The 12,441-nt window shown below is 42.9% G+C and overlaps 1 protein-coding gene across 14 annotated transcripts in view; it reads right to left on the bottom strand.

Annotated features, from left to right (window-relative positions):
- npas1 (neuronal PAS domain protein 1) overlaps nucleotides 1-11,817 on the bottom strand; it is a 66,828-nt gene extending 55,011 nt beyond the window's left edge. For 3 of the 14 annotated variants that reach the window (XM_082503304.1, XM_082503309.1, XM_082503306.1), the window contains exons 1-4: nucleotides 9,083-9,258; nucleotides 5,950-6,030; nucleotides 3,813-3,973; nucleotides 2,852-2,890 (exon numbers count right to left, since the gene is read on the bottom strand). The gene's annotated coding sequence lies outside the window, so the exon portion shown is untranslated. Of the gene's footprint in view, nucleotides 1-2,851; nucleotides 2,891-3,808; nucleotides 3,974-5,527; nucleotides 5,871-5,949; nucleotides 6,031-9,082; nucleotides 9,259-9,289 lie in introns of those variants that run through there. The other 11 variants (XM_082503305.1, XM_082503310.1, XM_082503316.1 and 8 more) reach the window with 8 other exon arrangements.
- Between the last annotated feature and the right edge of the window lie 624 nt (nucleotides 11,818-12,441).

Here is a 12,441-nt window from a genome sequence, read left to right as displayed (position 1 = left end):
TGCACAGGAAAAGGCATGCGATGAACTGCGTTTAACAATGAGTAGGTATAGACAATTTGCCACATTGTGAGAGTCGTTATCATTTGATTTTGAGTGACTTTAATCCATCAGCTTCTTTAACAAAACAAAACAAACAAAAAGAGAAGAAATTAAACTTCTCCAGAAGAAGTCTTTAACTACAGGGCAATCTTAACTTATTTCAGCAAATAAATACACACAGTCTCTTTTTCACTCCTCTCTCCAACACACAACAAACACACACATTTCACATCAATCACAGATCGCAGACCATAACCCCAAAAAGCCGAGTGCAGCTTTGAGTCATTCTAAAATCATGATGGATGACAACTTCCCAAAGCAATCCCTCTGCGTGCCACCATCATTTAACTAAAGGCATCAACCTGCCCCAGCTCCTCTGTTTCCTCGGCCCGGGCGCTCTGGACACCTCCTTTCAAACCCCTGACATGATTCTGAAAAAATATAGTCCTGAGCAGACATATGAAGGCTGCCACTGAAGAATGGGCTTCACCCAAGTTTCTGATCCTGAATCCCCCTCCCCTATCCCCTTCGCAAACTGTAAAGGCAGCGGGAGACGGGACTGTGAGGAGGTTAAACTGACCTCGGGCTCATGCTTTGGAGCAGTTTACCCTGGAGTGTGAGATGACAAAACATTTAGCCCGATCTCACTTGCAGCTCACTGACAGGCTGAAACAAAAGAACAGCCTCGGAGGAATTTCAAATCATTGAATGAATGTCAATTAATTTCACAGGACAGAGTTGAATTGATTAGAATATAAAACAATCTTTCTTGAAAGCAAAAGGGAATTGATGTCCAAGGCCTTCAAACAGCGAAAGGGAGGAAGACAGAGAAACGACAAAATGAAAGGAAAAGACGGATGATTTTGTGCGTATCGGTGTGCGCGCTTAATTGTGTATGTACTCAGGTGCGTGTGCCAGTGCGTTTGCGTGTACGTGTCCGTGTGTGTGTGAGCTCAGCACTTGTGTTGCACGCTTGGCTGGCAGGGTGTGTGTAAAGTAATTAACATGATAGCCTCCATCTCAGCCTGATAGCCTGTTCCCTGCAGCGAGGTCGTTCAACAGACACCAACAGACACCTGAGCTGCATCTCAGACACAACCCTGCATCTCAAATGCAAACACACACACACAGACACACACAAACATGTTTAACCCACATACGCCTGCTACCAACAAACACCGAGAGCATACGGTTATCGGCGCAAATGACAGGATGCATCTATGCCTGTCAGCAGCACATGGCATGATAGCTGACAAACAGTTTCTTCAAAATAAGCATTTGTTAATTCACCCTGAATATATCTGAGATATATGTATATATATATATTTTTTTTTTTTTGCAGAGCGAAAGAGAGTGCAGAAACCAAGCAGCAACCTTCTTGGGTCAATGCAGAGGAGCCACAAACTGCAGAACCCCAAATGCTCACACAGACTATTACCACAAATGTTCAAATACCTCTGAGCAGAAATAAGCAGGTTAATAGCAAATTACAAAAAACATATTTTCATTCCCATGGCTACACTTATAAAGGAGGGTAATTTATTTTATAAATGTTTTAAATTTGACAAATAATTATTTGCCCCTTTAAGTGGCAGGTGGATGCCAAAACAGGCTAGCTGCCTTCTTTTTTCACTGAACTTAAAAGTGGATCAAGTTTATAGTTTATATGTCTTGTGAATTATTTTAAATGGAATTACCTCAATAAATAATATGGCTTGCTGTGCCACTCGTGTGTGAGTGTGTGCAGTGGCCACATATAGTTTGCAAAATGCATTTTGCTGTGCAAACTGTGACAGTGCTAGTGAATTAAAGTTGAGGCTGCAACGTGCACCCACAAACCAACAGGTGACAGGCGATGTCAAGATGAAAAATGTGAAGTTGTTTTTAACAGATCCAATCTCCACTGAATATAATTTAACAAAAACTAATGCCAAACTTATGGTCTATGAGTTATGGGAAGTTAGCTGAGATATGCCAGAGATGTGTTTGCATTACGGTGAAGAGTTAATTTTTTTAATTAATTTTGGCCTAAACATGATCACATTTTCATGATGCATACTAGCAGCAGTTCACGCAAGCATGATTACAAGAACAATATGGCAGTCAATGACATGAAATAATGTAATAATACTGTAATAATAAGGAATAATGCTTTCTTTTAGTGTACAAAATGTTCTAGTCAAGCAAAAATAGGTTAAGCTCATATGGAAATATATGAATCGTGTTAGGAATGTTGACTATAAGTGCACAGGTGAAAGTTGTTGAAAAGTGGCCCCATATTGGAGCTCTCTATACCAGAAAAAGAGTATTCTTAATGATGCTGTAACTTTTTTAAAAATTTGACTGAAAGGAATTAAGCACATTTTGATTCTGCTAACTGACACATAAACAAAAATGAGGGAGTCAGAAACACAGCTTTGTTGTATGAGATATAAAAACGTTAGTGACGGGCACAGTGCTGATAATATCCTTCCTCCTCCTCCAATACAATCTATTGTTTCCCTCTACTTCTATCCTAATAACCCCCAAGACCTTCACTCTGCTCCTCTAATCCTAAAACAGTGTCTTGATGCAGACCCTCAAACCCCCTCTTTAGCCCTAAACAGTCCTCATTTGCTAAAGGATTAGAGTAAGGGCAACAAGGTCAAAGGTAGGCCACCACCAGAGACCCAAAAAAGAAGAAATACACACAGCGAAGTGAACAGAGAGCCACACAAACACACACTCATTAGCATTGTGTCAACTCTAAATGCGTGATGCTGCTTTAGAGCACACAATCTGAGGAGCAGAATTGCATTATGTATTCACTTACTGTAGGTGTGTAGGCAGGACCCTAACCCCAAGACATGTACTGAAACAGAGACACAAATTTGCATGAGCATGTACAGAACTAAATAAAATTGACCTTAACTCTCTGAGTCGAAAAATACGAACACCCATTTGGGTGAATTAAAAACAGCCGGGGTAAAAAAACAACACCTTTACAACAATATCGCCACTAAGGTATCGCTGAGTGAAGAAGTCTGGGAGAAAGACGAGTGGAAGAGTTGGGGTGAGAAAAGTGATTGTCAGGGAGAGAAGAAACATCACTCTGAAAACTTCTAAAGAAGGCCCTGCTCTGGGTTTTAAATGCTCTCCTCCCTCCATCACTCCCTCTCTCTTCCCACTTTCCTCTCATCCCTTTCATGAATTAAAAGCACGGCCGGTCTGTGGGGAGAAGCATAGTTAATTCCGATCAGATCTCCTCCTCCCCCCCTCTCCTTCTCCCACAACCCTCCTCCTCTCCTCCCTGGGCGACGGTTGCCGTGCAGTCTGACAGACGGAGATGGGATCTGACAGTAAACAGGCGTGTGGATGCCCGGCGCGTGATTGACACGTAGGCAGGTCGGTGGGGGCCCGCCCCCCTCCTAATCCTGCCCTGTCAGCTCTAATTGGGGAGGTGGGGCTCTATGTCACCAAGGTGACTGATTGACAGGACCCCAGCTTTGCATAGATATGAGGGAAAGGTGGGGAGGTTCACGCATGGCAGAACACTGTTAACACTACTATACTGCTAATAGAGATATGTGTGTGTGTGTGTCCGTGTTTTGGGTGTGTGCGTGTGTTTGTGATAGCTGTACACTCATGCACATTCACAGGAGCCCAGATGCAGGTGAACACACTCAAGAACATGGCTGAGCACACAAATAAACCCACAACAATAACAATGAACAACATTGACATGCATACAAGATGTCTGAACACAGAGTGCATCTACAAACACACATACGCACAGCCTCCTGACATGGTGTGATGAAGAGCAGGGGTTGTAAATGCTTCGGAGTGCTCAGATATGGAATTTCGTGGAGCAGCAGTCCAAAGGTCTTCACAATGTCAAGGCCAATGAACAGCAGGGCGAGGATTAGGCACTTTAACAGGGGTGTAACACGTCAACCTGTGGAGGCAAAGATGTATGAGCTGTGTTAAGTGAAAGATCATGTGAGTATCTTTGCATGATCAAAAACCACAAAGTGAATAAAATTAATAATCTTAATATAACACAATATTCTCCTGGGATGACTTGGGTATTCATGGCATTCATGAATGTTACTTTGACATGAACTAAACACTTAAACACAGATGCACACCACATGTAAATCCCCAATAGCAACACCACCGCCACAAAATAGCATCCCATTGCAGGACAACACAGCCTGCATGACTGCCCAGGTTTTCGCAGTGATGCATGGTCTTTGTCATGGCATTGGGTCAGCGCCTTGGCAAAGACCTAAAGGTATAGTGAGCAGCCCCATTCCATGAATGCCCCGCCTAAAAAGCCCACAGAATCCCAGTGCCAGACAAACAAAACCCAAAGAAAGAAACAAAAAAAGCAACATTTTACAACTTCAACCTAAAGCGCTCTATCTAAGCAAGATAGCATGGGTGCTGTAGGAGTAAAGTCAGTTTCAGTCCACTTCCTACAACACACCCCAAGAGATTCCTTGTTCATTACCTAACAGCCACACCTATTTTTCTGCCACATAAAGAACTTTATATTTACATTTATATCTGCATCTATACATATTTACATTTAAATGTATATCTTTAAGATATATTTGAATGTCATTCAATGAATTTGATTGGAATAAAGACGTTTTACCAAAAACCTCCTTGAAATTGGGTTGGTTGCTAGCAGATTGCAGTGGTCACCTGTACATGCATGGAAGATGCCAACTTGTCTGTAAACATTCATTTACTCTCTAAGCTATAGTGAAATTTTAAATTAAGGTTAATTAATTAACAAATTCGCATTAAAAGCAAAAGTTGTGCCTTGCTGCTACAGCTGATAAATTTCAAAAGTCACAACATGCGGGTGAATAATTGGACTCTGTTTCTGGTTTGGGTTGCAATTTTTAAAATTTGAATACAGCTAAAAGAGCAGTTTGCAGACTTCTTCCATATAAACCACAGGCATTTGAAGTGACCAGTCAGCAACTAAAGCAATCGCAATGAGGTTTTCCGTGTAGTACTGTTTACATCTTTGCAATCAGCTTCACACCAGGGCTGAAGCAAGTCATTTCATAGTAACTGCCAGCAGTCTCCAGCAACCCCTCACAATCAGCAAGGAAATACACATTTCACTCTAGTGAGCGGTGGTTCCCAGATGTGTTGCCAGTGTGTAGGCCTGAGTGGCTAGGTTCAGCATTTTTGCACTACATTAGCATGTTAGCAGGCTAACATTCAGTTGCTAGCATTAAGCACAAGGTACACCTAAGACAAAAGTGAAATACTGAACCAGTGAAATTTGGAAAATTAAAAAAGTGGATACATTTTATTCTCCGAGAAACATGAATATCTGAGACAACAGACCAGATCATGCATTATTTTTCCTTCTGTGCAGAAACAGCTGACATGTAGCTGGTGTTTCATTTCAGCAAACATAGATAAAAGTTTGAAGTCAGAATAGTGAGAATTTCAGTGAGAAAGATATTAGTTAAATAAATCCTACCTTTATTAAGGTTGTGATGATGTTTACAGATGCTCATTTACGCTTCTGATCTTTCGGAGTCCAAAGGTTTGGCTAGTTTGTGGAGTGGTTTGAGTACATCCCACTTTTCACTAATAAGTTTTGCGAGTGATATTCTATGTTTTAAAGGCCTGAAACATATTCAAATTTAAGTCTGAGACCACAAACAAATCACCTAAAATAAGGATACTGTTTCATAAGAATGTGTCAAAGACCACTGCTGTAAAATTACCTTAATCTAATGATATCTGATTTTGGAGGGGTAATTATAAATTGTTAACTGTCATACAACATAGCTGTTATCTTTATGTGTGAATTTATTTTAATGGTAGTGTGCGTGAGTGCTTGTGTGCACGTGAATGGGTGCACGCATGCGTGCATTTTGATTGACAGCTGCCACTGACCTGTGCCAGTCAGAGTGCCATGCTGCAGGGCGGTGGGGTCGATCGCTGCGGAGATGACCTTCGCCCTCATCTGCATCCTGCCTTCATTAGCAGAGCCAGGCAAGGAGAATAACAACCCAATAAATTAATAAAGAGAAAGAGGGAGAGTGGAGAGAAGGCAGGGTGGGAGGGAGCGGACAAGAGGAGAGCAAGAAGAGCAAGGGTAAAATGGGAAGAGAGTACAGGAGGGAAGGAAGCAGATGCCAGGAAAGGAACCATATGAGAGGAAAGAGCGGAGCGCTAAAGTATAGACGGGTGTAAAGAGATAGAGGGAAATACTAGCAAAATAGGGTGTGTGAACATGAGTGTGAAGGCTAAGGGTCTTCAGTCAGTTCAGGCAGAAAAACAGGCTAGTGAATAAGAGAAAAAAGCAGGAGAAGACAACGGGCAGAGAGGGTAAAGGTAACTGTTAAATACTTTATAACCCTATCAATAAAATCCAAATGCAGATTAAAGATGACTCTGCAGTATATTGTGAGAATGTACCAAACCCCAATTGAACAGAAATTATTTACCCAAGAAGGGCTGCAAACTGATATTGCCAGATATATTCCTCGTGCTGATTCACCAATGTGGCTCTGAGCGCCGTTAAAAAGAGTATTGATACATTACCATCTGTACTTGGTGTTAAATGCCAGTATAGAAAGTGATTCTCTAACTGGCCCAGGGAGTCAAATTTTGACGAGGGCCAAATGTTCCAGATTTTCCCTCTCGTTCATGATCGGGATGAAGTTAGCATGCCAACCACACAGCAAATGTGTTAATAAAGCATGAGGTCTAATCATCTACTATTTCACTGGATACATAGCCTTGCCGGTCTTGTTCACAAGAGCACAGAAATACAGGAAAATACCTCTCAAAAACCTCCACACTTGCAGTAAAAAGACACACAGCAGAGTCCAAGGGAAGCTTTCCGCGTAAATAAATTATGAACAAGTATGTTACGCAGGATAGACTGTTGGTTGGAGCTTTCCCAGGAGGCCTCTAGCAATGATACTTTCTCATCTTCCAGCAGAGTTGTATAGCATGCACCACCTTCCATTACTCCATCTTTGCGCATGAAAATACGGTCTATCCTTATGCCAGGAGATCTATGTTTTAAATTCCTCAAAGTGTAGCTGTTTCCAGCAATGAACTGCACCGTTCAAACTTATCTGGTGTTGCTAACACAGTGCTTCCCAACATTCAAGTCAGATCTAACCCCACTGCCCTTACAGATGACAGCAGTGACACCACAGTTGATTATGTATAAGTTTTCTACTCATATAGTCTACAGTGTTTTTGTTCAGTGGTCTGTCAAACCTGTACACATCATTAGGCAAGCTAATTTATAGTCTTTCCACTGCCTCCATTAAAAGGCAGTTTCATTTGCAAATAGTGGGAGTCTTGAACATATTTGGACAGATTTGACCCACGCCTAAAAATGACATGCAAGTACACTAGTGGTCAGAAGTCACTTTTTGAAGGTATTTTTCCCACCAGTCTCTGGCACTGATTTTTTTTAACCACTCCTTAATAGAAAATCCCTTTAGTTGCGAGATATCTAAAGGGTTTCTTGCCTATACTTCCTTTTTACCAGTCCCTAAGGCAGTGAAGCAACCCTAAAGCACAGCATTTCCACTACCATGATTCAAAGCTGTTATTGGGTTCTTCTCCTGAAATGCTGTTCTTTGATCTGTACCAAACATGTCTACTGCTACTATGACTGAACAACTCTATCTTTGATTCATCTCTCTAGCACGCATTCCTCCAAGTATTCTGGTTTGCCTACATGGTCAACGGACAAACAGTAGTTCAGGTGCAATGCTCCTACTTGAACAAAGGATTCTTTGGTACACAGCCTTTCCAGTTGAATTGTGCATAATCTCGTTCATGTAGCTACATGCTGATCCTGAGATGAAATTTAGGGGTTCTTTTTGTGTTAAGAAGCCTGTTCTTGGAATGAATTTCTTTGGAGAAAGCAAATTTCGATAAATTAGACAGGTCACTTAGAGATAGATGATACATGTAGATTTCCAACATTGAACTTATAATCTTTTTTTTATCTAAAGATCTTAAAGGTCTGTTTAGTTGTTAATGTGATGATACCACAAACCCCAGTATCAAAAAGAACAGCACAGAGACCTCAGTTTTAAGGAGGGCCCCTGAAACTCTCTGAGTTTCAAATCTTTGTCATCTAAATGTTGAGGTATACTTTATCTCTCATTGTGACTCATCTTTATTATTTGTCTATTGTTATTTATCATTATCATTTGCTGAAATTACGAAAATACTGCACAACAAAAAAAGTTATGCCTCATTTGTGTTTACTACATTTATCAGTAGACAGTGGATCTATGAGGATGTGGCTCCACAGTGTAGTGGTTTACACATTTGCCTAACCAATGAAAGAGCCTCGGTTCGTGGCTGGGAGGAGACACAAATTTCTTTAGAGTTGCCTCAGGAAGTGCATCCAGCATAAAAATCTGTCAAATTAATATGCAGAGCTACCTGTTTTGGCAACCCTTTGTGAATAAGGAACCATAATATGTGTTTGTCCAAACAAATGAAATTGGATGTCTTTTGCTTTCATGCTACACTTCCTCCGGGTGTATTTGTAGTTGGAAATCCCTTCTGACTCACTTTTGAATCATTTCTGACTGGAACACAACTTGCAGTCAGAAAACAGTATAGATGTTTCAGTTTGAGATACTGAGAGTTCATCAAGCCAGTCACAGACAAGTCTAACTGAATTTGGAGAGGCAGCAGCATCAGTTCTCCCAGGAGCAAAGCACAGCCTGCCATAACCGCCTAATAACACACATAACATCAACAAGACCCATCTGCTGAGAAGACAAAGGCAGTGCGCCTTTTCCATGTGTCTACCCATAAAGTGCTGCCTGTTCAGGGTCGAGGAGTGTGAGTGCCGGTGAGCGGGCCCTGCTGTGCAGGGGAGGAAATTCTCAGGACGATCGATGCAGAGGATTAGGACCGGCTTTGGGGCTCAGAGGCCTGGATCTGAGCAGTATTCTCAGTGGGGCCCCTGGGAGAGCTGGAGAGGAAAGCTGGAGGGAAGAGAAGAGGAGGGGCAAGGAAGAGAGGAAAAAGGGCTAACCTGGAACTGTCAAGAGGCTGAAAGAAGGTTGGCCGGGCTGGGAATAGAAGAGCATTCGGCTCACCAGGTGACATTATGATTGGCACTGAAACCCCACCACCCACTCTAATAAACACATACTGGTCAGCCTGATTGGATAAGCTGGAAAGTACAGAGGGAGGAGGAGGAGAGTTAATGTAACAAAATAGAGAAAACAGATCGACGAACTTGGATGAAGTCAGCTATTTGGTCTCCTTACACTCCCATCTTTTAATTTTCTTCCGGCCAAATCCGTAGTTGTCTTCTAACTCAATGAGCGCGGCGCACAACAAAAGGCTCCGTGCGTCTGTGTGTCTGCCTCTGATGCTCATGATTGGTCAGCCCGTTCGCCAGCTCGCCGCTCTCCCCCGAGTACAGACGGTTGGATCCATGATTCATTTTGCAATGAAGAAAAAAGGAGAGAGCGCATGTGAGAGAAGAAACAGCCAAGACCACTGGGAAATTATACGGTGGAGCAGCGTGGTGGATCTGGAATTAAACGGCATAATTAATCAAGTAAAAAAACAAGCACGTTGCTCATACATTTATTATTTGCATTTTTTCCACTTCAGGAGATGTAATCAGCAGATATACATTGGGGCCCCTGATCCTTGTCACAAGGACCTGAAGGCTGAGCGCCTGTTTCGACCACTGACCCTCAAAGTATAAAGTAGGATCAGTTCTGCCCAGTGCTTTTTTTAAAATTCATCACTGACTATCATCTTCACACAATGCCCTCTGCCTCCAAAGTAATCTCTACAACAAGCAGAACAAGCCTCACAGAATCACGTTGTTGTCTCCCTATGCTTTAAATTAGGGCGTCTGCAAAATTGGGTTCACAACTCCGGGCCCTCGGCGGAGTTGTTCTGTATTATGAGGTGCGCGCTCTTGGCACGATGAAGAAAAAACCCAAAAAAATAGCCACTTTTGGAAAAACATGGTGGACTCGCAGGAATATGATCACACAGCTGCAAAGGCAAAGCCGTGTAAACATGGGGCGAAGGAAATTCAGAATGGCAAAATGTGGCAACAAAACTCGCACCGGGCTTCATGACATTTTGTAGCACTGTAACCGCGTGACAGCTGTTGCTTCTTCTTTCAGTGTTCCCTGGTTTCCCTCTAAGTGATCCCCGCCTCTCTTAAAGATGCACTTACAAATTGGGCACAGATGATTTAGCTTATTTGAAGCTCGGTTAGCTGTCTCATCTAGCTGTAATAAGCCATTTATCAAATTACTGATTGGCACGTGTTTTTCTCACCGCCTTCTTCTTTTGTAGCAGACAAATGCTGCTGATTGGAGTTAAACCTAACTTAAGCCAACATTTGGAGTTATAAAAATTTAATGTCACCCCTTATAAGCCGTGTTTTTTTTTTTGTTTGTTTTTTGAAGGGCCCCTTTGTGTGACCCTGGCCTCCCTGGCCTGTGGTCACTTTGACTGTGATATGATATGCAAAAAGTTGTTAAGTGCATGAATGCATATTAAATCCCTCTCAGGAAGCCCAGAGTTGTCTTAGCAGACATTTACATTATGTAGATCCTCATTTCATAAAAAGCTAATTAAATGTATGCTAGCATGCACACAGAACTTTGACTTACTTTCAGACATTTGAATGTTTTTTAATCAGCATATCCCATGTATCCTAATATGTTTTCCTCATTGTTCTGTGATCAGTGAAAATGTAAGGCGTATTTATAGGATCTGATCTCTTAGCTCATCTCATACACACTACATTTTACTCACTTATCAATCCTTTATAAGTACTGGCAGTAAGAGTAGCTATAACAGGCTGTTTTTTATTGTGGGAATATTGATTTTCCCCCTCCATGCGCCACACATACACACAGGATAATCAGCATGAATGGGTCATATATACACATTTGCACATCATGGATATCCTCCGCTTTCACCCACGTTATACCCATTACACATAAATACCTCCGCCAAACAGTTTGAAACGTATCACTCTTCAGCTGGTCAATATGGCTTGTTCCTGAAGCGCCATCATCAATCGAGGTATCAATATGGAAATACCACTGTGACCCAGACATTAATCAATTGGGCTCCTAGGGGAGGAGAGGCAGGGCAGGGGCACCTAAAATCGTCAATGAGACGGATCGGGCCGCAGTCAGGCTCGGACAGTCTGTATTGATAAGAGCATTTCCACCTGTAGCGGCCCGAGCGGAGAGACAGGTCGCATCTGAATTCAATACCCGCCGCCGCAGCTGCGCGCTCCGAGCCCAGAAAGACACGGTTGAGCGGAGATACGTGCCTCGACTTATCATAAGACCAGTCTCTTTTCTCCATATATGTCGCCTTCCTCCTCCTCCCCATCCACAATCTTTTCCTTCTGCCTCAGAACTTTTAGGCCAATGCGCCGCGCGGAAAAAGCATCACGTCTCTAACGCAGACTAACAATGACTTTATATTAAGTTCTTTTGTCTTTATTCCGAGGCTTACTTTGCTGAGCACCCCCTCCCGCCACCGCCTCCCTCTCCTCTCACAATCTCTGGAGTTTAGTCAAACCTGTTTCCTCCCCCAACTTCAGACTGTGAGAGAGGAAGTCAGTGAGAAAAGTCTTCAGATGCTCGTTTCTCGCATCCATCTCGCTGCGAGCGCGGGATTAAAGTGCCTTCTCACCGCTGACACCCAAATCTTGACACAATCAATTAGATCCGCGCTCACTGCTTTTGCTTCGTTTACCCAGATACAGTAAGCAGCGAGGTGGATGGTTGGTAGCGTGAGACAAGTCAGCCTCCTAGTGGTGCGCTTGCGTATGCGCAAGGAAGAGGAGGAGGATCGCTTTACTAAAACAAAGTGGAACATTAGATCAGTGCAGCCGGGTAAAGAAAAGGCAAAGGTTGGGTTCGAAACCGTGCAAATCTCCGTGAACGCAACATTGGCTTGTCAAGCAATGTTGACAGTCCCCATATTTGACTTCCAATCACATCCCAGAGCACTCTCTCCCTCATGGTGCTTCTTAAAGGTTAGAGTTCATGGGTCGTGTGTCCTGTGTGCACACAGGCCTGCCCTTTTCATTCCTAATCAGCTGCTCTTTTTTTTTCTTACTGTGCCAGAATGGAGCGATGCACCACAAAGGTCATGGACATGGATTTCCTTTGGTTTGACTCAATGAAAAGGTCAGATGAGGGCACCATGAAATGGCAGTGAGGCCTTCACATCGGCCACACAGGGACCAGAGTTCTTACATCACCCTGAAATGGCACAGACCGAGCCTCTCTTGGGCCGCTCTCACAGGATCCAGGAAGGTCCTGTGGGCTGCTGTGACCTTGTCCCCGTCCCCCTGTGACTTAAGTGTCCCTCAGCAGTGTGCAGAAAGAG

The sequence above is a fragment of the Aulonocara stuartgranti genome (genome assembly GCF_965226115.1).
Source record: "Aulonocara stuartgranti genome assembly, chromosome: 14".
In the NCBI taxonomy this organism is placed as follows: Eukaryota; Metazoa; Chordata; class Actinopteri; order Cichliformes; family Cichlidae; genus Aulonocara; species Aulonocara stuartgranti.
This window is presented reverse-complemented; position numbering and strand designations above follow the sequence as displayed.